The sequence below is a fragment of the Phragmites australis genome, chromosome 24, assembly GCF_958298935.1.
Source record: "Phragmites australis chromosome 24, lpPhrAust1.1, whole genome shotgun sequence".
Lineage (NCBI taxonomy): Eukaryota > Viridiplantae > Streptophyta > Magnoliopsida > Poales > Poaceae > Phragmites > Phragmites australis.
In genome coordinates this window covers 15,979,860-15,989,570 of record NC_084944.1, presented here as the reverse complement: position 1 = coordinate 15,989,570, position 9,711 = coordinate 15,979,860, and the positions used below count along the sequence as shown (strand labels likewise).

The window sequence follows — 9,711 nt, the reverse complement described above, 5'->3', positions numbered from 1 at the left end:
GTCTAATAATATCAAAATTTCAAATCATATTAAGTAACATATTTTAACTCTACGTTATTGAAATATTTGAACTCAACTACTCTACATTTCCTAACTAACTATACTATATTTTCTATGTATACCTAATTTCCAAATCATACCTACTCTACTCTAAATTTCATATCCTTATTCTCTTAAATTATCTACTCTACTAGACATTTCTCTAACTATTTTCCTACTATTTTTCTAAGTATTTCTAACATTACATTATCTAAATATTCAAACTTTTCTAAATACTCTACATTGCCGAACTACCTCAAACTATTCTAACATAAATTTTCAAACTATACTAAAATTTCTACCTAACTATACTAATTTTTCTAACTATTGCAAATTTCCGAACTAAATCTACTTATTCTAAATTTCCTATCCTAACTTTTCTAATTTTTCTACTCTATTCTAAATTTTTGGTACTCTATTCCAACTATTGTATACTAATTTTTCCTAATCTAGTTTAACTAGTTTTCTAAGTATTTCTAATTTTTCTAACTGCATCGACTTTCTAAATACTCATAAATTTCTAACTTATTCTAACTATTTAAAAAAACCATAACGGACTGATCCCCGTTGCTCGTCGTCGGCCTCCGGCCACTGCTGCTCTCGCTGGCCACCGGACGCCTCTCGCTGGTCGCCGTTACCCACCAACCGCCTCCACCCGCCGCTGCTCGACCGCACGCCGCCCCGCACCGCCTGCTCGTCGCCATCGCCCGTTGGTTGCCACCCGCGATGCGTACTGCCGGGCATGGGAGAGGAATCGACGGCCATGAATTGGCACGCGGAATGCCGACAGGCTATGACGCATCACTTATCGGTATGTGAAATGCTGACAGATCAGTACGCTTTACGAACATCCTACGTGGCGCACCCCTTTAGCTGGGCCCATAACTTGTCAGCATTTCGCGTACCGATAGGTCCCCGGACCTAGTGCCACGTAGGCTATCGGTATGTGGAATACCGATAGCCATGCTGACAGCTACCTATTCTTGCAGTTTTTTAAATTTGACTATTATTTTTATAATTTTCTAATAAAATCTCTCCTACTTAAAAAACCTGTAAGGCGTGATCTGTCCGCTCGAATATTCATCTGCCCTCCGCCAGATTCCTCTGCCTACACGTCGTTTGTCTGCGCATCCGCTCCATTCCTTCTCTATCCGCTCGACCACGTGCCCGTGACCATTCCTTCTCCATCCGCTCGCCCGTGCATCCGAGCGATCGTCCTTCGCCCGCCCGTCCGTATTCCCCGGTCCCCTCCGCGCTCCTCCTCTCCTCTCCTCCACGCCCAAGCCGCCACCTCCTCCGTTCCCCGGTCCGTGCGCCCGAGCCACCTCCTCCTCCTCTGGCTCATCAACGCCCGCCCCGGTAGACCACATCCGCTCCTCCCTGGCCCTCCGCCTTATCTCCCCGACCCTCCCGGATTTAAAGAAGAGCACCGCCGCCACCACTGTCGTCCTACGTTCCGTGTGCAACATGCACATCCTCCACGAGCACACCACCGCAACTCCAACAGCCACCCTCCACGAGCACACCACCGTCCGTTCCGGATTCCCCTCCGCCGATGACGACCCCGATCCAAACCCTAACCCTAGGGTGTAAACGATGAGGCCCCCGTGACGGGGACGGGCGGCGGCGTGGTGGGGAGGCGGAAGGCAGGGGCTACCACCGTCGTGGCAAGCCGGGAGTGGATGATGGTGCCGGCTCGGGCCGGCACGGATGGAGGAGGCCAGGAAACAAGCGGTGATGGCGCGGACAGGGCTACCGGCACGCAAGTGCTCGGCCAATTTCTCTACAGCCATCCCCTACTACCTCCCTCTTCACCCACCTACCAAGTGCTCGGCCAATTTCCCCACCTAGATCGAGCACTGCTTCATCCATGGATCCTTACATGCTCGAAGAATTACCCTAATCAAGCAAATCATTTCTTTCCTTAATTCACATGCTCTCCGTATCATGTAGTGCTTTTGATTTTTGCAGCCACCCGAGAAGCATCAGGACCTCATTTGCAACGTCTTCCAATGTATGTGTGCACACAGCACCTTCCCGTTGAGGATCCGATCCTGGCCACCACCATCGGATGGACCCCGACGGGCGCCTCCACCGCACGTTGGCTACGTTCGGGGGCGGTGGCCGCGTGTGGGACCTCGTGGACGCCACGCTCACCATTGCAGCGTGGGACAGCCCCGACGAGCTGTGCGCGCGCCGCGACGGCATCATGGAGCGGCTCTACGCTGGGGCCCGCTGCTGCGACTGCGATATCCTGCTGGCACCTGCTCAGCCGAGGACGGCGGATGAGGCTGCTGTTGCAGCGGCATCTCCGACCTCGCCTGACGAGGAGGTCGACGCGGACGGCCTCGGCAAGGGCGAGGCTGGCGCTGGCGTGGAGAGCAAGATCCTGGCGATCAGGGACTTCCAGGAGGACCCCGACCAGGTCCTCAAAGATCCCATTTTTACTAGTTTCGCAGTACGATTTTGCTGAGAAAGGAAAAGAAAAGGTCACTTATTCCATTGCAAATTGTACCTTTGTTGTGTGGTTTCATCACAGTCAGAGGACGAGCTGGTGAGCCTGCTACAGAACCTGGCAAACATGGACATCAACTACAAGGCTCTCCAGGTCAAACTAACTTTTACCTTCATTTTTGTTCGGCTTACGAGAGGATGGATTAGTTTGGAACTTTGAATGGATGCTTTTTGAAGCAGCAGCTCAAGTAATGAAAAGTTTGTAATTCTGTTTATGCGTGACACAGACATCGCCGGCATGTGAATGGCCTGCGCAAGCACCCATCAGGGGAAGTGCAGCAGCTGGTGAAGCTGCTCGTTAGGTGAATAACAAGATGTCTGCTGTTGAATTTGTGTCTTATGGGATCAAGAGGTTCCTTCTGATTGTGGTTTGGTTTTTATGGAGTTGTATGTTTTGTTTGATCCTGAAGGAAATGGAAGAAGATAGTTGACGACTGGGTGCAGCTGCACAACTCAGGCAGTGACGGTGGTGGCTTGATCATAAGTCTGGCGCCCTGCATACTATTGCGTTGTGTTTAGCTCCAAAGCTTTTGGATTATTTTGTATTTGATGATAACTTTGATGTCTTTGATTCATGGTGGCAGGCGATGGTGACTCGCCCGATAAATTCTAGCCCAAGTACCATTAAACTCAGGTAACTTGTTCTTTCACGGTCTAGCATTGGCTGGTCTTGTGTGGCTTGCTTATAATAGCAGCAATTAAATAACAGCGTCACATTAGCTTTAGTTAATCCATTTTGCTGAGAGAGGTTGACCAGTGAACAGTATACCAAACAAACAGCAAATCGACTTCATGGTTAACCATACTTTCTCATGTCATAGTAGCAGCTAAAAAGGCTGACAAAAAGTCAAAAACATAAACTGGTTTATATCGATAGGCTTCTTATACTTTTAAATTCTTTTATTTGTCCACACAGTTTGTAACATGAAATAACTCTGTTACTATTGTACAATTGCAGGCTTCAGACTTCAAGTATTCCCCCAGCCCACAGAGTCACAGTGAGCTCATACTTTTTGTGACCAACTCATGTACTAATGGTCCCTATTTTGGAACTTAGATGGTTTGAGGTCAGAGAGGTCTAGCAATCATAACGTGGGGAGTCAACAATGGAGAAGTGTAGAATGAGCCCTGCGACAGTATACCAAACAAACAACAAATTGACTTCATGATTAACCATACTTTCTCATGTCTTAGTAGCAGCTAAAAAGGCTGACAAAAGTCGACTATGGTGCATGGATGGAAATTTCATCTATTGTATAGTTATTGGTCCCAGATATGGACCTGAAGTGCCTTGTTTAGCTTGTTTATCTGTTATCTCATTCTTGTACCGATACTTTGATTCGTGAGCCATTAGCTTCAGTTGGTGGACGAGTTCTTGGCTGTGAAGCACACCTTGAGATCTCATGCCTTATTGCCTTCATGTGTTTAATGTCCATTGCCAATGCATGCAGGTATGATTTGCTATGTCTTGAAGGATTAGCAAGATCTCTTCGTGTTTTCATTGGGACTGAAGCAAGCCCTGTATTCAAAGTTTCTTCCATCCCTTGTGCTTTGAAGAGGTATGGTATTAGGAGTCTTTTTTGTGTTCTATCAAGATCATTGCTCCCAGGAAAATAGGGACAATGACACAACAACTACTTAATATGCATGTGAAAACTACTCGCTACAAAAAAAAAGGGAATCTTCTACAAGAAAATGATGATACTCCTTCAGGTTTCGTGGTATGCCTCGTATGTGCTACGTTATAATGAAAAATTATGAATCCTTGATGGACATTCACAAGAAAACCAGATAAGTCAAATGTCAAATATAAGGACCCTCTGAGCTTTGGAGAGGTTTTATGTTTGAACCAAATAAATGTAACTGAAGCTTCTGAGGTCTTGGAACTGAAGCATTACACAATGGTGGATAACAATAAGCTTTTAAATTCACTTTGAAGCTGACAGGAACGGCAGATTATCTCTGGAGGTGTTATGCCAAGCTTACATCCTTCTGTGTTATAATATTGTGCTTAAAAATGGGTACAGATGGTAGCTTATTTCAGACATAATTCTGACTGCAGGCTATGGATTGACAAGGAGTTGTGGCTGGAGCAGCAACGGGAGATGTGCAGTAGAGTCAAAAGCTTCCATATCCGAGCAACAAACGATCGCGGTGGAAGATCCCAGGTTGGTCCACGTTGACTTTTTTTTCTTTTCATATGGGCGATCTTGACATTGGTGATGGGGATTTGGCATTTGGGGATTTAAGCTCCATACACCTAATTTCTATTTTTAGGTGCGTGAGCAAAGCGCTATCTAAAAAATTTGAATGCTTAGAGAGTTATGATATGAGTATAGCAAGGATTTGTTTAACTGTTTTACTAAGTTCTTAGCGATCATCTTCTAGACTTAACTCTTCAGTCGTTTGTTACTAGATGAGCATATCCTATAAATTGTTGTCCTCTTCTATTCAATAATTACTCAGTCTAATGCTTTATGATTGATGAGACATACCATTTTACTCATGTCATATCATTGGATGCTTGGTCGTGGTTTTGCCTCATATGTTGAAATTTCTGGTGTTTGAAAATTGTTTTGTTCGTAGGAGTAGGCCTTGCTGTCTTTCGGCCTTCCACATCAGGTATGGCATACCTAAGGTCTCCTGGTTGGTGTCGTTCCAGGCCACTTGCAAGCAGATGCCAGGCGTAGCCCTTCCATGGTGTCCTGCTTAATGGTGTTGGGGGAAGACGTTGGGGATGAAGTTGCTTGATCCTGGGGCCGAAGTGACTGCTGGTGAGGGAGAGCATACACGTTGGAATTTATTCTCTCTTTAATTTGGTTCAGGCACACAAATTTGCCAATGAACTTCCTGCAAGTGTAAAACCCCCTTCTGCTGTTTGGCTTGAAGGTTCTAATGGTGCTGGTTATAGTGAAAGCAATGCTACTACTTTAACAATATCTGATGCATACTGCGAACGCTCTTGGTTGCGCTCGAGGTGGCGGGAGGCTAGGTGAGGGGTTCGATCTCTAGCTTTCGCACTGAGTGGCACGAGCGCAACCCGCCCGCGGTTAGAGTTTTAGGAAAACCGCGGGTGCGCGCCTGGGGGAGGAGCGTGTGTGTACGTTGTAGCGTGCGTTGTAATCTAAAAAAAATCAATATCTGACGCATACTCAAAGTTGCTTACAATATTTATCCCGCTTCTTACGAATGAGGTTATTCCTTTTTTTCCCTTCAGTGGTCCATATTTGTTTGACTTGATAGACAAACTGATAACACTATTACATCTGCAGAGTTCCTTTTTTACACATGTTCCAGTTGGTGAGTGATCCAGAGAAAATGATGTAGATAATTAACTGGGTCTTATGAATCCAGATGTCGATGATCTTAAACTAGGTATCTTTTTCTGATGTTGAATAATGCAAGTTTGTTTGATGCAATATGAACGCGCCTTCTCTTACATAATAATCACTGCACACAATCATATATTCTTTTTTTCAGATAATACATTCAAATTTTTATTTAATAAATTTTTGACGTTTGTTACAACGTACTGGCAGGAAACTAGTAATATTATTAAAAAAACTCGGCAAGCAGCCTGTCCTACCGCAGACAGATCCTTCCCCATTGCAGTCATCAGCATCCAAGAACAGGACACAGGTGATTAATCGATGTGACTGCAAAGATAATCTGGTGTTGTCGTGCGGTTTGATCCCATCGATTTGCTTGCGGGTGGATCGATCGATGGGGCGTAGAGGCAGCACGATCAGACGCCGCAGTGGCTTCCCGCTGCTGCCCTCGCACTCGTCGCACCCCCGTGGGCATTCTGAAGCTCCACGTCTGCATTTGACCGTGACCTTCTTCGAGTTCTTTTCTGGCACCGCGGAATCTCCGAAGTTTACGGAGTTTCAGTAATAACAAAAATGAAACAAACAGCACAAACTAAAACAGAAACAAAACAAACAAACATCCTTAACGGCAAGAGCAAAACAACTGCTAACAAAGAACACCTACTGACGATCTGAAGCACACTACGAAACAGCTTTACCTTTTCCTTCCTAGATCTAGCACAAGCATGAAGCATCTATCAGAGATAATAGATCAGTACATGTTCAAGGATAGAACAAAAAGTCATATGGGATTCTCCTTGCAATCGGAATCACATGATGCCAACCAATCAGTTAAGTATAACGAGAAAATTTACCAATTCCACCAAAAAGTTCAAGGAGCCTTAGATCGTTTCATTAAAGTCATGTAATACATTTTCTCAAAAAAATAAAGTTACATAAAAAATTGGCCTACATAAAAGTTGTTTTCATGCTCCTCAAACACACCATTTGAAGTGGGACCGCATACCTCAACCTAGCTAAATTCAGTGGTCTCTTTACCAAGCAAGATTTTTTTTTCGAGGTAACACCTGTGTGCAAGCATGATCTTGTTTATATAAATATACATTTTTAATAAATATACAGTCATGATCTTAGAATTTATACATTTTTCAGAATAAGTTAATTAAGTAAACCGATAAGGTTAATTGATCCAAATGTACAAACCACTGAGAATCAAATAGACATTGTGTGAGATCATGTGCTGAAAAATTAGCAAAATGCTGAATTGGTGTAATTGTGAAATTGCAAAAGTGCAAAGTGATTTATCATTTGATAGAAGATGTGCATATGTTGATATGCACGTGATGATGATGCTCGTGGTAGCATGAGGATATTTGTGTTTTTGATAGGTGCAACATACTCGCATGAGTAATGCTGTACAGACTGACGTAAGTCAAGTTTGTGAAACTTGTGCTTGGATTGATTGTTGGTTTTGTTCATGTGTAGGTGTTGTCCTAAGGGTGGATGTAGTTGGTGATAGGACCGAGATTAGGTTCAAAGAGGAACTAAGGTTAAGGCGGTCATGAGCTCACGCGAGACTTTCGAGCTAGGGAGCAGTTGTAGGGGATCGGTGATGTCCTAAGAGGGAGGTGAATTAGGACACTTAGAACTATTTGACTCCAAAAAACTACACAAGATAAACCTATATCAATTTCTGTCTAAATGTGCTCTAGATTTATCTAGTGAGCCTACTCTACCGATCAAAAGAGCTTGTAACCTATCTAGGAAGGTAAATTGCAAGAATGTAAATACGGAAACGTAAATAAGGTAGAGAGAGCAAAACTCGGCACAAGGATTTTTATCCTATGGTATCGATGGCATAAATGCCAACCCTAGTCCATGTTGGAGCTCTACAAAGGATATGCTCCCGATCGGCACTCGGTCACGGTCTTTGAGCTACCAAGTCACAAAGACAAGGCATCTACCCAGATGAGCTACCAAGCCACCAAGGCAAGATCTCACCACTAGCCTCTCTTTTAGTTCCTCATCGCCGTGATCACTTTGGAGCTTGAACCATAAAGGCAAGGGTCTCCGCATCTCCGCACAATCCCCTTGCTGCCGCTCAACACCAAGTCAGAGGGTCAACAAGCTTGTTGGCGAGTCACCAAGACTTCAAGGTGCCGACGTACCAAGAGGTACAAGCTAAGATCACTCTTTAATCCACTCTCTAGGCAGCAATCACCTAGCAACACACCCTCTAAGCCTATAAGCACTAATCACTCTCTAATAATATGCTTAATCACCTTGAATGATCACTTTAAGCACTATAGTGGCTTGGATATCTTCTCAGGTGTACATGAATTTCTCAAAACTTGAGCAACCTCAAATGACTGAGTAGATGAGTATTTATAGCCTCAACCCCTCAGACTAGCTGTTAACCCAACGGCTCAGAAAAGTTGTTAACACCAGATGATCCGGTGAGAACACTAGTACTAACACCGGATCATCCGGTTAGTACACTCTCACAAACTAGCCGTTGAAACCCCACTCAAGCCTCTGTGAACACTGGATACTCCGGTATATACTCCATCTTCATCACTGGATTTTCCAGTGAGTATACCCTTAGCAATCGGAGCCAACTTCTTCTTTGTGTAGATTGCTCCAGTGTATCCTCCGGTGCACATCTCTTAATCACCGGACTATTCGGTGAGTTGTCTTCAGCCAGCTGAGCCTCTGCAACCCTTTCTGGAAATAATGCTCCGGAGTTGCACAACTTTCATCACCAAACCATCTAATGCCTTGAATTCATTCTGCTTCTTTACACCGTTCATTGTCTAGTGTATTGTCCGGTGTTCATTCCATTCACACCGGACCATCTGATGCCTTGAACTTTAATCTTCCACGGCTACAACCTTCTCTGATAATAATGCTCTGGTGCTCTCATCCGTCTCAACACCGGACCATCTGGTGGGTTGAGCCTTCTCTCCTTTTCTCTGGAAATGCTCTGGTGCAACTCCCACTGATCACCGGGCTATCCGATGAGGCTTAGCGTTCATTCTTCAGCACAACACCTTCTCAAGAAGAATTGCTTCGGTGAGCACTCTGCTCAAACACCGGACCTTCCGATGAGGCCAAATACCTCTGGACACATTCCCCGGTGTGTTCAACTATGTGAACACCGAAACATCCGTTGAGTTCATTTCTCCTAGGATTTTTTCCAATTCAACTAAATTTTGTCCTGGTTGTGATGGCTTCTTCCTGTATTGTATCCATGAGACCTACTAACATATATCTTTGATAAACATCTTAGTCCCAATAACTATGTTGTCAGTAATCAAAAAATCACAATCATAATTTAATAGGATCATTTTCGCTGCAACGGTGCATGTAAAAATGATGACACTATGAGACATTCACGGGAGATGTACGAGCTATGGTGTAGTATAGATAAATTACACTAAGAGACATGATCTGTGGTGTGGACAATTGCGTCTTGTGATGGCACGAAAGAAATTATCCCATGTGCATGCGTGTGCAATAGAATAAAGAAGAAAAGTTCACGGTGGAGTGCACTATGTGGAGTATGAATGTAGCCTTGTGTACTTGCTGGTGTGCAGCCCGTGTGGTCAGAGGTCAGCTGAGCGCGTGGGTGCTTCGGCCCGAGATGGCAGCATATAGCTGCTGGCCATGTGAGCCGGAGGATGTTGCAGCCCAGGCGGAGCAACAAGGCTGGAGTTGGAGTCGACCGGTGCGTGGAGGCAGCCAGAATTTTTTTTATATATATGTATATATGTATATGTATATATATGTATATGTATATATATAATAATAATTTCAAAATACACGCCGG

At 44.4% G+C, this 9,711-nt stretch overlaps 1 pseudogene; it reads left to right on the top strand.

The window, feature by feature from the left end:
* The first annotated feature begins 2,110 nt into the window (after nt 1-2,110).
* LOC133906982 (probable mediator of RNA polymerase II transcription subunit 26c) lies at nt 2,111-3,973 on the top strand (annotated as a pseudogene).
* Nucleotides 3,974-9,711: the final 5,738 nt, after the last annotated feature.